At 35.1% G+C, this 16,308-nt stretch overlaps 1 long non-coding RNA gene across 1 annotated transcript; it reads right to left on the bottom strand.

Annotated features, from left to right (window-relative positions):
- Window positions 1-13,499: 13,499 nt before the first annotated feature.
- LOC131699616 (uncharacterized) lies at window positions 13,500-16,010 on the bottom strand. The gene is made up of 2 exons (XR_009308219.1): window positions 15,835-16,010; window positions 13,500-14,515 (listed from the first exon to the last, which is right to left on the bottom strand). It is a non-coding gene; the product is annotated as an uncharacterized LOC131699616 (long non-coding RNA).
- Window positions 16,011-16,308: the final 298 nt, after the last annotated feature.

The raw sequence follows: 16,308 nt of genomic DNA, 5'->3' as shown, positions 1-16,308 counted from the left end.
GTGATGTGCCAAACAATTATGAAATAACTCTGGATGACTTACAAACCCCTAAATGAAATGTCTGTGTTGTTTATTTCTGTTTTGGTAACTTTATTGAATACATTTTTTTTTTCTGAAAGAACCATGTTAATGTGATCTGGAGTAAAATTCTTTGAGAAACTAAACCCCCATCTTTAGAAAGTTACCGTCTGTCTCCCTCATCTTTCCCTGTTTCCTAGCCTGCTTGCCAGCTGCCTGTGTCTGTGTGTGTGGATTCCTGCTACAGCCAAAGACAGTGAAATGAGCCCTGAAACCCAAGCACACCGAAGGTGTCTTGCACAGGACTGTATTTATGTTCTAATCTTTTAGCTGCGTCCAACTGCCCCTCATCCTCCTGGCCTTCCACTCCGCAGTACCGGACTCCACCTCCTGCACCCTCCCGCTCTTGATGTTGGGTCAGGAACTTCGCAGCCCTGCTGAGATAGTGTTCGGTCGGCTGCTGGACCCCTACGCTGAACCACCCAGACCGGAGCATGGCAGGCTACTGCAGGACAGCCTGGAGCTGGTCCACGGCTTCGCCAGAAACCACTTGCAGGCTGCTGGCTGGCGGGAGAAGAAAAACTACGACTCCTCTGGATGTGGAGGGAAACCCTGTGATCTGGAAACACTGCTTGGCTTGTTGTTGTTGATGAGTGGAGCTGACAGGATTGGCTGATTTGATAGTTGCGTGTACAGAACTGGTTGCTTTTTAAGTTGGAATCACACAGTGCGTTTACATGAGCATAAGAATTCCGATATTAAGAATTCCGATATCAAAAGTCATGTAAACATAGTTTTCGGAAAATGTATCGCAATATTCCTTAGGTCAGTTTTCGGAAAAGAGCACCTAGAAATTTCCGATTCAATTCCGAAAACGAACCAAATGTATATCATGTAAACACACTTTTCGAAAACTTATTCTGATAGCGTACTGCACATGTGCAAACTTTGACCTTCATTCCTGCACGTGGTTTTAGAAAACAGAGAAAATAATAAGAAGTCAGTCTGCATGGATCTATTTGCTCCGTTATTGAATCGTATTTTGTCATATTGTACTTGCTAGAACCGAAGTCATTGTATTTTATCTTGCTCTTAATTGTATTAATACTTGTACTGTGATTCTTGAAATGTATTTTTGTTTACGACTGTAAGTCGCCCTGGATAAGGGCATCTGTTAAGAAATAAATAATAGTAATAATAATAATGTTTGGGATTAAGTAATATTTGTCCGTATGAATTTTTTTAATAGCCCATACTGAAGCACATGTTTTCCAGCTTTAAAATTACGTGATAATTTAAAATAATGTCTGCAAAAGAAACTGGTAATATAGAACAGGATGAACTGTTGGAAAGACTGACTGCACATTGTGGGGAATCTGTAAAGAGGTATAGGATAGTAATCTTTGAATTTAAGACCTGACACTTCGATAAAGCACTTGTTATTGGATTGGTCTCCGTTCTATAGCAGAAAAAAATGTCCGGTCTGTTCAAATCGTACTGGGTACTACAGTACTTTGCATGCGAAAATATCCTGCGTTTTCCGAAAACTTCAATCCATGTGAATTCTAATTAGACTTTCTATCGTTAATCATGTACACACAGAAAAGTGACGTTTTAAGAACATCGGTTTTCTGATTCAGTTTTCTTAAAACATTAGTTTTCGGAAAACGCTTTGTCATGTAAACGCACTGACAGTTGGTGCTGTGACGTTCCAGCAGGCATCTACCATCTCCTAGAAACCCACTAGAACTGGAAGCTGACTGGCAAATGGTACTGAATCATTTTGTAATGGATCGTCTTTTTGTTTTGTTTTTTCAAATGCACATAAGCAACAGGTACAGTAGGCTATATAGCAACGTCTTTTCATATACGAAAGTGTTTGTCCTATTGAGATAATGTAGAAAGCAAATAGGTTTTGTAATGCAAGTTTCAAAACTTGAAACTCAGTGAATGGCAACAGTTGCACAGATATTTGTTCAGTTTTTTTTATTTTTAAATTTACAGTATTGCTAGCAGTCTCCAAACTCCAAGACCAGCATCGTCACACGCAATGTGGCTGGACATTAAACTAGTATACTTTTCAATAAATTTGACATTTTAAAAAATATACATTATATATATATATATATATATATATATATATATATATATATATATATATATATATATATATATATAAAATGTATATTTTATGGATATATGGATATATATATATATATATATATATCCATGGATATATATATATATATATATATATATATATATATAATAATTATGGATATATATATATATATATAAGAATTATACTGAAGGTGTGAGAGATAATCTATGTTAGGTGGAAAATCAAAACGAGGTGATTCAATAACTTCCTGTTCATTTTGAGATATCTTAAATGGTTTACAGATATCGCTAAATAAACAGGACATCATTTTGAGATATCTTTAAATAATTTAGAGATATCTCTAAATTAACAGAAAGTTATTTAGAGATATATCTAAAAGACAGTTTGGCTTACCATACTAGCAAAACATCTTATTTAAATATATCTGTAAATCAATGTGAGATCTCTCTATTTCATTTTTAGATGTCTCAAAATGAAATGAAGATATATTCAAAATGACTTATTTACAGATATCTCAAATTCATTTCAATATATCTGCAAATGATTTACAGATATCTCTAAATACCTCAAGATATCTTAAAATGCAATTTCTAAATGATCATTTGGCTTGCCGTAAAAACAGAGGCTATTTTGACCTACTTGTGATTCACTTCAAATGCAATAGGAAACAAGTTTGTACTGTGATGCATTTTATTAATTATATTTTATTTTTACATTTACTGTGGTCTGGATTTGAATTATTGACCCTCGTCACTACAGACAAACATGCTACAGGTTTGCATTCCCATTTGTCACCTTTTACCTTTGTTTTAACCACGCTTATTATCCTTGATGTAACCAGGCTACATACAGTATTAATGAAGTTAAGATCCATGTAGTATACAATATAATTCCAATAGCAGCTCTTGTTCACATTTAAACAAATCAGGAAATGAATCTATCTACTTTTGAATCTATCTGCTTTCTAGGCATCTACTATATGGCACCTAATGTTAAAACAATAGACAATTATCAACCCTGTACTTTTTGATAAATGTTGAAGGATGTGTAGGAATATAAAGATTTGAACAGTACAACAAAGCATGAAAGCTATGGATTGCCTCTCCCTATTTTCACTGCTGAGGTAATATCAGGTTGAATGACAAGCCGATATCAAATCCATTCAGGAGTCAGTACATTATGCTTCCTCAGTAACTCGATCACATGCAATCAGATCTGGAAATCCTAATGCAGCATTTACATTGAAGAATGTGGTTGGTGATGTGCTGAATTTGTATAGAAAGGTACTTACATTTATTTATATCTACCCCTCCCCCCCACACACACACCTTTTTTTAAAAAATACAATAATATACAGTACCTTCACCCGTACATATTGTCTTTTTTCTTGAATAAATGAGTTCATTTACTTACCTCTAATCTTTCTTTTTTTGTATGCACCCATACAGATACGCAGATCAGTTATCTACTGTTCTATACTGTTGGTCTTCAGATCAGAATACAACAAATCAGGTTTCTCAAATCTCAAAGGAGTTTATGACAAGATTTCTAAATAGTAAATGTACCGATTGTTAGCTGGAGTTTATCCCCATGCTCACAACTCTAATAGCTAAGTATTAATATTTTTAAAGGGACAATGCCATTTAGCGTGGTACAGTATGTAGATATGATCATTGTTCATCATAATTTAGTATAAAGAAGTATTTTTTAATGATATGCTGTTTTTAGTTAGGGCTGCATGGGTGTCTACTGTATATCCTTTGGAGATTGCACATGAAAAGCAGTGTGAAACCTGCAAGTTCAGTTGAGGCAGAAGATCAGCAGTTTTTATAAATATGTTTCCACGTTAAAGGACTTTGTTTTATAAAACTTGTAACCATTTCTGCTGGTACTTGTCCTAACATATACATACCTGAAAAAGAAGTAATTAAATGACAATTTGACTTTTTAAAATAACATGTCAATTTATTTTACACAGTTTAAAATAATAGTTTAAATTTCTCTTAAAACATTAGAAATCAAGGTATTTATCTCTGCACTCGTTTAAGACATGTTTAACTTGAGAAGTGGCAACTCACCTTGAATATAAACCTGCATGCTTCCTTTAAATATGTTAGTTCCATCAGTAGTAAACACATCCACAGAGTAATCTCCTGAATCATTTTTCTGAGTTCTGTCCAGTTTGAGGGTTCCATTAGCAAAAATCTCAGCCCTGTTTATATAAGGATTAGTGAAGACCATTTTGTTATCCTTAAACGCACCAATGGGTGAGACTCCCTGCTTCCATTTCACATGAACACTGCTGTTCAAAGTCGTATTGAAGTGCAGATACACAGAGTGCCCCAGGGCTCCATATACAGGCACACTTATATTTTCTGCAGTAACTGAAACAAAAAAGATATTAGAAGTAAAGTTAAGAGTTTCTGTTGTGGTATAACGTGATGTGCCAAACCCACATAGCCCTGTAAGCAGCACTTTTTAAAATAACATTATTACAGAACATTCCCAATTGTTATACTTTTTTTTTTTTTTTTTTTTTTTTCAAAAAAACAAAAACACAAATGGATTCTTAAACAATTATGAACTAACTTTGGATGACTTACAAACCCCTAAATGAAATGTCTGTGTTGTTTATTTCTGTTTTGGTAACTTTATTGAATACATTTTTTTTCCTTTCTGAAAGAACAATGTTAATGTGATCTGGAGTAAAATTCTTTGAGAAACTAAACCCCCATCTTTAGAAAGTTACCGTCTGTCTCCCTCATCTTTCCCTGTTTCCTAGCCTGCTTGCCAGCTGCCTGTGTCTGTGTGTGTGGATTCCTGCTACAGCCAAAGACAGTGAAATGAGCCCTGAAACCCAAGCACACCGAAGGTGTCTTGCACAGGACTGTATTTGTGTTCTAATCTTTTAGCTGCCTCCAACTGCCCCTCATCCTCCTGGCCTTCCACTCCGCAGTACCGGACTCCACCTCCTGCACCCTCCCGCTCTTGATGTTGGGCCAGGAACTTCGCAGCCCTGCTGAGATAGTGTTCGGTCGGCTGCTGGACCCCTACGCTGAACCACCCAGACCGGAGTATGCCAGGCTACTGCAGGACAGCCTGGAGTTGGAAAACTACGACTACGAGTTGAAAAACTACGACTCCTCTGGATCTGGAGGGAAACCCTGTGATCTGGCAACACTGCTTGGCTTGTTGTTGTTGATGAGTAGAGCTGACAGGATTGGTTGATTTGGTAGTTGAGTGTACAGAACTGGTTGCTTTTTAAGTTTGAATCACACAGTGCGTTTACATGAGCATAAGAATTCCGATATCAAAAGTCATGTAAACATAGTTTTCGGAAAATGTATCGGAATATTCCTTAGGTCAGTTTTCGGAAAACAGCACCTAGAAATTTCCGATTCAATTCCGAAAACGAACCAAATGTATATCATGTAAACGCACTTTTCGGAAAACTTATTCTGATAGCGTACTGCACTTGTGCAAACTTTGACCTTCATTCCTGCACGTGGTTTTAGAAAACAGAAAATAATAATGTCAGTCTGCATGGAGCTATTTGCTCCGTTATTGAATCGTATTTTGTCATATTGTACTTGCTAGAACCGAAGTCATTGTATTTTATCTGATCTTACTTGTACTGTGATTCTTGAAATGTATTTTTGTTTACGACTGTAAGTCGCCCTGGATAAGGGTGTCTGTTAAGAAATAAATAATAGTAATAATAATAATGTTTGGGATTAAGTAATATTTGCCCGTATGAATTTTTTTAATAGCCCATACTGAAGCACGTTTTCCAGCTTTAAAATTACGTGATAATTTAAAATAATGTCTGCAAAAGAAACTGGTAATATAGAACAGGATGAGCTGTTGGAAAGACTGACTGCACATTGTGGGGAATCTGTAAAGAGGTATAGGATAGTAATCTTTGAATTTAAGACCTGACACTTCGATAAAGCACTTGTTATTGGATTGGTCTCTGTTCTAGTAGCAGAAAAAATGTCCTGTCTGTTCAAATCGTTCTGGGTACTACAGTACTTTGCATGCGAAAATATCCTGCGTTTTCCGAAAACTTCAATCCATGTGAATTCTAATTAGACTTTCTATCGTTAATCATGTAAACACAGAAAAGTGACGTTTTAAGAACATCGGTTTTCTGATTCAGTTTTCTTAAAACATTAGTTTTCGGAAAACGCTTTGTCATGTAAACGCACTGACAGTTGGTGCTGTGACGTTCCAGCAGGCATCTACCATCTCCTAGAAACCCACTAGAACTGGAAGCTGACTGGCAAATGGTACTGAATCATTTTGTAATGGATCGTCTTTTTGTTTTGTTTTTTCAAATGCACATAAGCAACAGGTACAGTAGGCTATATAGCAACGTCTTTTCATATACGAAAGTGTTTGTCGTATTGAGATAATGTAGAAAGCAAATAGGTTTTGTAATGCAAGTTTCAAAACTTGAAACTCAGTGAATGGCAACAGTTGCACAGATATTTGGTCAGTTTTTTTATTTTTAAATTTACAGTATTGCTAGCAGTCTCCAAACTCCAAGAGCAGCATCCTCACACGCAATGTGGCTGGACATTAAACTAGTATACTTTTCAATAAATTAGACATTTTAAAAAATATACATTATATATATATATATATATATATATATATATATATAAGAATTATACTGAAGGTGTGAGAGATAATCTATGTTAGGTGGAAAATCAAAACGAGGTGATTCAATAACTTCCTGTTCATTTTGAGATATCTTAAATGGTTTACAGATATCGCTAAATAAACAGGACATCATTTTGAGATATCTTTAAATAATTTAGAGATATCTCTAAATTAACAGAAAGTTATTTAGAGCTATATCTAAAAGACAGTTTGGCTTACCATACTAGCAAAACATATTATTTAAATATATCTGTAAATCAATTTGAGATCTCTCTATTTCATTTTTAGATGTCTCAAAATGAAATGAAGATATATTCAAAATGATTTATTTACAGATATCTCAAATTAATTTCAATATATCTGCAAATGATTTACAGATATCTCTAAATACCTCAAGATATCTTAAAATGCAATTTCTAAATGATCATTTGGCTTGCCGTAAAAACAGAGGCTATTTTGACCTACTTGTGATTCACTTCAAATGCAATAGGAAACAAGTTTGTACTGTGATGCATTTTATTAATTATATTTTATTTTTACATTTACTGTGGTCTGGATTTGAATTATTGACCCTTGGCACTACAGACAAACATGCTACAGGTTTGCATTCCCATTTGCAGCTCTTGTTCACATTTAAACAAATCAGGAAATGAATCTATCTACTTTTGAATCTATCTGCTTTCTAGGCATCTACTATATGGCACTTAATGTTAAAACAATAGATGATTATCAACCCTGTACTTTTTGATAAATGTTGAAGGATGTGTAGGAATATAAAGATTTGAACAGTACAACAAAGCCTGAAAGCTATGGATTGCCTCTCCCTATTTTCACTGCTGAGGTAATATCAGGTTGAGTGACAAGCCGGTTTCCAATCCATTCAATTTGTATAGAAAGGTACTTACATGTATTTACATCTAACCCTGCCCCCTTTTTAAAAAATATCCAAGAATATACAGTACCTTCTCCAGTACATATTGTATTTTTTCATGAATAAATGAATTCATAATTCAGATTTACGTCTAATCTTACTTTTTTGTATGCACCCATAGAGATCCACAGATCAGTTACCTGCTGTTCTATACTGTAGGTCCTCAGATCAGAAAACAACAAATCAGGTTTCTCAAATCTCAAAGGAGTTTATGACAAGATTTCTAAATAGTAAATGTACCGATTGTTAGCTGGAGTTTAAATCCAGGCTCTATCTCCATGCTCGCAGTCTTCTGACTCTAATTGCTGAGCATTTATACTTTCTTAAAGGGACAATGCCATTTAGCATGGTACAGTGTGTAGATATGATCATTGTTCATCATAATTTGGTATACAGATTTTTTTTTTGTTTTACTGATATGTTGTTTTTATTTAGGGCTGCACGAGTGTCTACTGTATATCTATACAAAATGCCATAGCTTGTAAAAGTGCCCTTTGGGAATTGCACCTCTTTTTTTTTTGTTTGTTTGTTTTTTTCTCACAAAGTTCAGTTAAGGTACAAGATCAGCCGTTGTTCCTCTTACTATAAATATCTTTCCAAGATAAAACACATGTTAAAGGACTTTTCCTTATAAAATGTTTAACCATTTGTTATTATTGCTGTTAGGTACTTCTCTTATCATATACATTCCTGAAAAATACATCCTTAAATGACAATTTGACTTTTTAAAATAACACACCATACTTTTTTGACATAGTTTAAAATAATACTTTCAATTTCTCTTAAAACATTAGAAATCAAGGTATTTATCTCTGCACTCGTTTAAGACATGTTTAACTTGAGAAGTGGCAACTCACCTTGAATATAAACCTGCATGCTTCCCTTAAATATGTTAGTTCCATCAGTATTAAACACATCCATAGAGTAATCTCCTGAATCATTTTTCTGAGTTCTGTCCAGTCTGAGGGTTCCATTAGCAAAAATCTCAGCCCTGTTTTTATAAGGATTATCAAAGGCCGTTCTGTTATTCTTAAACACACCAAGGCGATTGACTCCCCACTTCCATTGCACCTCAGCACTGCTGTTCAAGGTCGTATTGAAGTGCAGATACACAGACTCCCCCAGGGCTCCATATACAGGCACATTTATATTTTCTGCAGTAACTGAAACAAAAAAGATATTAGAAGTAAAGTTAAGAGTTTTTGTTGTGGTATAACGTGATGTGCCAAAGCCACATAGCCCTGAAAGCAGCACTTTTTAAAATAACATTATTATAGAAAATTCCCAATTGTTATACTTTTTTTTTTTTTTCAAAAAAAACAAAAACACAAATGGATTCTTAAACAATTATGAAATAACTTCGGATGACTTACAAACCCCTAAATGAAATATCTGTGTTGTTTATTTCTGTTTTGGTAACTTTATTGACTACATTTTTTTTTTTTTTCTTTAAGAACCATGTTAATGTGATCTGGAGTAAAATTCTTTGAGAAACTAAACCCCCATCTTTAGAAAGTTACCAGGTTGTGTCTGAATGAATATCAGCACAGAATGGCAGCCGTTGTAAACAAAAGGAATGAGAAGACAGCAACTGATCAAGAAAGAAGGGATTTAAAAGATATATGTGCCAGCAGTCTTGGTTTTAATGTGTCAGTTACACAATGTGAAAGCAATTCGTTTTTAACACAATTCTTATTCAGCACAATGTACACCCAACTCTACTTAATAACAAAATATTCCATCAGTGGTTTCTGTTGTCATACAAAACACAAGAGAACTAGCTAAAACACAGTGTATGTGACTTATATTTAGACCTATATAGGCACTTTACTGACAGAATGAACATTTCACGATGGATCTAACAATGTATTTCTTTTTTTTTCTAGAAAAGCTGATGTCTGGCAACAGAACATTTCTAATCTTATCAGTGAGTGGTAATAACCCAACTGAACATATAACAGTACTGTTAAACTGTGAAGTTCATTGTCTGAAGTGATCTGTATTTGATTGTCTTTCCAAGGATCCGCAGCACTGATGTTGACTTGAACAGCTTTCTGCTAAAATAAATACACGTGAAGATAACTAACAGTACAATAGAAGAGACAACAAACCTTCTGTGAGCTTCAAGGTCTAACAACCAAGGAATAAAAGCATACCCTACATAGCATAACACACTCCCCCAACTGTTTTGCATTAGTTCATCTGTAATTACTCGTATGGATACATAGTAATTGGACATTAAATTACGAATTATGTGTTTTTTTTTAATTATTTATCGATTACTGATGATGTGTTTATCAAACCAACACTTGCACTGCTTGCATTTACATCCCCCTAAAACACTAACTGGATTGGAGACATTGCCTCACTTTTTTATTTCAACCTGCTTTTAAGTAAATTACTGTTAATTGTAAAACCTTTCCCAACTGCTTATAAAAACAGTCCTGAAAAATATGATTTTAATTTGTTTGATGAAGACTGTTGTTTTTAAATAATACAAAGGCAAATCTTTGAATGCTTAAAATAGGAATAAAATAGGAATACCGTGATCTCACATATGTAATTGCATATTTAACTTATTTTAGTCTGTTTCAAAACACATCAAGTAAATATTAAAAAAAATGCTTACCATAAGCAATTAAAGGAACAGCCAAGATGAGCCCAAAAGGAATGCATTCCTTAAGTTTTGCCATTGTACACCCAGTGCAGAGTTCAGACCAAAGCTTTAAATATCGCTGATGAAAATAGGTCTCCTAAACAGGAACTAAATGAATGTGACCAACATGCACATCACACTATTATTAAAAGTTTTCTTTATTTGAATGGTTGGTTTTCCTTATCAACCACCCCAAAGCCACTCTCGGTTTCCACTAAACCTAGATAAAGAGAAACAAGACACAGATCTTTTTATAACCTTACATTGGCTTGTGTCTTTCAGTAGCTTCTCAAAACATACGTCAGAGAAATCATGTTGAAACCAAGCTCAGCTTACCACCAAGCACTCAACATTATTTTATTTCCTCATCTTCCCATTTTGCAAAAACACCCCTGGTGTCTTCTACTAATTTCAGGGTACCATGTGCACATATAAATATGGTTTGAGCAAAGAAAACAGAAATGCATGAGGAAATGGAACAATGCTTTGTATTTTTATTTTTTTTTAAGTAAGAATTCCTTTTTAAATATGTTTAAATTGCACCACAGTTTCCAGGAAAATATAAAAAAAACTAAGATAATTTCCAACAAATACATTCAAGGTGGTTCAGTGTTTCCAGTCACCTTTGCAGAATCCTGTTTTGTAAGGTGAAATGAAGAACAAATGCTGCACAACGCCCTTCTGCATTGCTAGTAAATGAATAATATTTCGGGTACTACTGCACTTGAAGACAGATTGCTCATTACAATTATCTGTTGATCAGATATCTCGATAGTTTAGAGGAATTCACCCTGAATTCCTAGATCATATCCAGAACACAACGTCATAGCTTACACTTTTAAAGCTAGGCTCTGACTCCATCCTCCTTTGAATCTGGCCTGTCTTTATAATTTTGAAATAATAATAGAACATGAGATTCTTATGGTACAGTACCTAATCAGGCTGTCTGAAGTGGCTGTATTGTTTTCATTTTCCTTCCAACTCACTCATAGATTCCGCTGCTGACGCACTGAAACAGTGACTTTTTAGTTAGTTATTTCTATAAATGTAGGGGCTGGTTGTGTGTAACCAGGCCTAAAACTATCCATTAATAAAACAGCAAGCCCATTACTACATGTTACTACTCCTGAATGTGAAACACTTGCCACTGTCTGAAGCTGTGTCTGTAACTGGTGCTCTGACTGCATGTGGTGAACTTTACTCCTCTGAAGATTTCATTCTCCCTTTTTCTCATTTTCTACCAAATCGTCTCCAAGTATATCCCTGTTTGCAAATATTTAAAGAGACTTTACTGTGTGAATTTTATTCAATTTGTACTTGAAATTGTATTTTTATGGGATTTAAAAAAAATCTTGTTATGTATTTATAATTATGGTAAATTCAAAGAAAAAAAAAACTGAGATGTCGCTTTATTGGAAAATGGCACTAGTAACCCCGGAAGCTCAATAGTTTGATCTAACAGGGCCCTCTGCTGATTCAAGAAATTATTACGACCGTTTGACAGTTGCTTTAGGATCATTGATTAAGACAAATGAAATGTTACTGTATCTTTTCTTACATATCTGAACAGTATGTGCATAGATCTATAATGAACCCAGTCCATGACTACAGTTAAGAGGGGTTTTAATAAGAATGCTGAGGTGATTCTTGACCCCTTTGAATAAATGAGACAAAAAACTACAGTCAGGTAACTACAGTCTTCAGGAAACTCAGTATTTATTTATAACACGGCAACCACAGTCAAAATAAATAGTGATTCGTAAGTACTGATTTGTCTAGCTACAACCTGAGCCTTTTAGCTATAGTTTAAAAATATAATACATTTCAATAATATAACATGCAGGGTCTGCTAGCATTGAGAATTGAAACAAGCTGGGTCTGAAGTCCAGTAGATTCTTAAAGTAGGTCTGCTAAACCACAGACACTCAGCTACATGCTACCCTAGCTGTCTCTTGACACTTTCATAACAAGCGTGGGGTGTCTTCCGGTCTTGCAGCATTAAAAAAGGGTTAGCAATACTAGACTTTAATGGGCTCTCCAGAAGCCCACATGCCTCTCTGTTCTGAGATAAATCCCCCTCCTTTGCCTCAGATTGCTGAACTGTTACTATGGCAAGATGCTTTTGCCACACATGCAGTAGAATATTTAAACCCTGCAGCTGTACTTCAGAAGAACCTGTGTCACTCTGCCAAAGAGCCAGGCTTGTTGGCATATGAGGTTTTCACCTCCTCTCACTGGCAGTGCTCAGAAGCTGGATGGGCAGTTACACGCATATGAGGTTTTCACCTCCTCTCACTGGCAGTGCTCAGAAGCTGTACGGGCAGTTACACACATATGAGGTTTTAACCTCTTCTCATTGGCAGTGCTCAGAAGCTGTATGGGCAGTTACATTGCCCCTCTTGCATTTTTTGATGTCAGACGGAGAAATAACTGCACTGTGCATTCAAAGTGGTACCAATCACTAACAGAACCCCATTTTGTAGGGGAAATTAAGAACAAATGCACCATTCAAAAGCTATTATGTGATCTATATTATTTAATAGATTAATGCAGCTATAGTATTGAACATGCTGCTTGATTTCTATTACAAGAGAGTAGATGTTAAAACTTCATGCTGATTTGAACCCGGCTCTCGCCAAGATAAGCACCAACTAAGACGTAGCTTTACAGTAAACTAATGTGATCCATCTGTGTCTCCATCTATTTGCGTTTCCTTCCATATGATGATGTAGATATCCTTCTGTCTGGTGTTGATGGCTGAAGTGTAATGCTGGCTCCAGGGATCAGCTTATTTGTCTCCCTGGCGCATCAGCACACACAACGGCTGCGATGCTGGCTCCAGGGATCAACCACAGTGCGGTCTCCCCAGCGCATCACCATGACAGCCGTCTGGATTGAGCGAAGTAGGGTACATCTCTGGGGTCTTCAAGTGGGCACCTTCCATCCTCTGGGTTTTGTCTACTAGCCCATGACACCTCAAGAGGGCTCGACGGTGATTCTGGCGTCCCAGAATCACAGCATATACAGTGGCAAGAAGTATTTTACCAAATGCCAGTGAGCCTGAAAAATGGTTTACTGAGGAATGATTACAGATTAATTATAACTGATTACAGATTACAAAGGCATCTTTTAATTGTGGTACACAAACAATACAAATGTATAATTATTTGCAATAATACAGTAAGGGGAAATACAGAGATACAGCAGTCAACAGTAATCACACATTCATTAACAATGGGCAGTAAAAAAGCAAAATAAACTTTATAAAACATTAAGTAGATGTTTAACTTACATTGAACTCACATGCACTGAAAACAATACAATAATACTTAAACAATTTATAGCATCAATATAAAAAGCCAATGCTATTGAAAAAATCAGCTTAACCACTCTGATCACATGTGGAAGTGGTTTTAGATTAAATTCATAGCTTACAATACTATTTACAATAATTACAATAGCTTTCTTAGATTTCAGCAATAATATATTCTAAATTGATTGCTGTCCAACTTATGAACTTACTAGAAAATACAGAAATGATATTGTCCTCAGGAACTCCTATCAACAACAAAAAAAAAGGTTGTTTGTTTTTAGAACGATGCACAGCATGACATCCAAGATAAGGGCCTGGAATGTTGAAAAATCCTTAAAGGTGATTGGTTGATTTCTCATGCATAATTTATAATGCATAACACAGGCAATGTAATTCCTACAGGGTGAGTTGCAGCTCATTATTGTATGTTATTTCTATTATCATTATTTGTATTGTTTTATTTGATGTAGGTATTAAAGTGTGTTGTGTTGCAAGAACGAAAGTAAATGGTTATTACTACCAGCTATGTGGTTTGGTCTGCTGAGTTATAGTTTTATAGTTGTCTATATAAAAAAATAATAATAATTATATATATATATATATAAATAAGAGAAACCAACTGCAAAGGTAAAGGCTAATTTTGAAAGAAGAATACAGCTATTGTAATGGTATTATGTGAGCAAGAAACACCTCATCTCTTCCTGAATTGTAAGCTCAGTCCCGAATGACAAAAACGTGCATGTGTTCAGATTTGCTCCTCGATGAAACGTTCATTCTCCTTTTTTCTCATTTTCATCTCCAAGTAAGTCCCTGTTTGAAAATACACATTTTCCATATTTTAAAACCAATACCAATATCGCTGAATCCTGTGATACCCATAAGGAATAGTTATCTCTGGCAACTGACATCTGTGTATCTAGCTAGAGAACTGCTTATTCAAAAATGATAGCATTTTATATAAAGACTGTGAGCTATATATGTGGTAATACATGGAGACTGCAGTGCATTTGTCTGTACATCTCCCTTACCGTTGTACATATATCTAGAAAACTGCTTCTGAAATTGAGAGGAAAGGATCCGGGCTTGTATGGAAGCGCTTGTATGGAAGCACATGTCTGTCCTCCCATCCATATCTATCTATCTATCTATCTATCTATCTATCTACAGTATCTATCTATACAGCTGTGCAAAAGTCTTAGACATGTTGCATTGTTCTACTCTGATGCATTATGAGCATCAACAATTTACTCAAAGCCTCCACTAGTGTTTTCTACTATTATAACAACCTTGACTTGCACAAAGAAGGAAAAACATTGAGTGAAATAGCTCGCATCACTCGATTTTCAAGGTGTGGTATCCGAACCATAATTAAGAAACATCATCTGTAATTGACAAACAAAGGACTTAAGACCCAAAAAGCCGTCTAACAAGGATGAGCAATACTTGAAGATAATAGCCTTAAGGAATAGAAAGAAGACAAGCGTTGAATTGACAACAGAACTGGCACAGGTGTCGTTGTCCATCCATCAACAGTCCAAAGCAGCTTTGACCATTGTTCCATGGTCCAATTTCTGTGTTCTTGTGCATATTTTAGCCTTTTAGTCTTGTTCCCCTTTCTTAACAGAGGTATTCTTACTGCAACACATCCTTTAAGTCCTGATTGCAAGAGCGACCTTCATACTGTTGATTTGATGGATAACAACACCTTTGCCTTCTGCCAGTTCTGTTGTCAATTCAATGCTTGTCTTGTTTCTATTCCTTAAGGATATCATCTTCAAGTATTGCTCATCCTTGTTAGACAGCTTTTTGGGTCTTCCAGTCCTGGGTTTGTCAATTACAGATGCTGTTTCTCTTATATATATATATATATATATTTTTAGCTCAAAGAGCCAGCTGCCCAACGTTTCGATATGTTGTACATATCTTTCTCAAGGGAGCCTGTGTTTGAATCCAAACATTGGAGGTATTTATAGGTTTTATATATATATATATATATATATATATATATATATATATATATATATATGTACTGACAGCTCTATTGTGTTTAAGTAATGATGGGGGGTATGGTACTCAAAAATTATGAAATACATTGTAATAGAATAAAGTATTGTAAAGTTATTCCTCACTCTGTTTTCCTTTACTATTTGATTTCCAGGAATTGCAGTGAAGAATTATAGGGAAGATGGTGAGGATCACAAAGGCAAGGAAACCATAAAGTAATCTCACTTGAATCGCTTTATCCTCCCCTAAAAAACAGAGCGAGAGAGAGAAAACCACACAAAGGCAAAGTTATAGAAAAATGAAAAATAAATCATCACTCATAAAATAGTTATTGTTAAAATGTACAGCACAATTTGTAATAATATTTTGAAAGTACAAAAAAGCATTGGTAAAACTGAATGTAATACAATTGTAAAAACATTCAGCCAGTTTATATAACACAGTGGGATGACAAGCCTTTGTCTTGGTATAGTCTGCGATGAATAGATTTTTTGTTTAACCCTCTATTGCACAAACTATGAATTGGTATTTTGACTTCATTGTACCCAATAATTCATTTTATACCTAAATATTACATATTTGACCTTTGACCTTTTTTT

The sequence above is a fragment of the Acipenser ruthenus genome, chromosome 23, assembly GCF_902713425.1.
Source record: "Acipenser ruthenus chromosome 23, fAciRut3.2 maternal haplotype, whole genome shotgun sequence".
Classification (NCBI taxonomy): Eukaryota; Metazoa; Chordata; class Actinopteri; order Acipenseriformes; family Acipenseridae; genus Acipenser; species Acipenser ruthenus.
The sequence above is the reverse complement of the archived record's forward strand: the minus strand, read 5'-3'. Positions and strand labels throughout refer to the sequence as shown.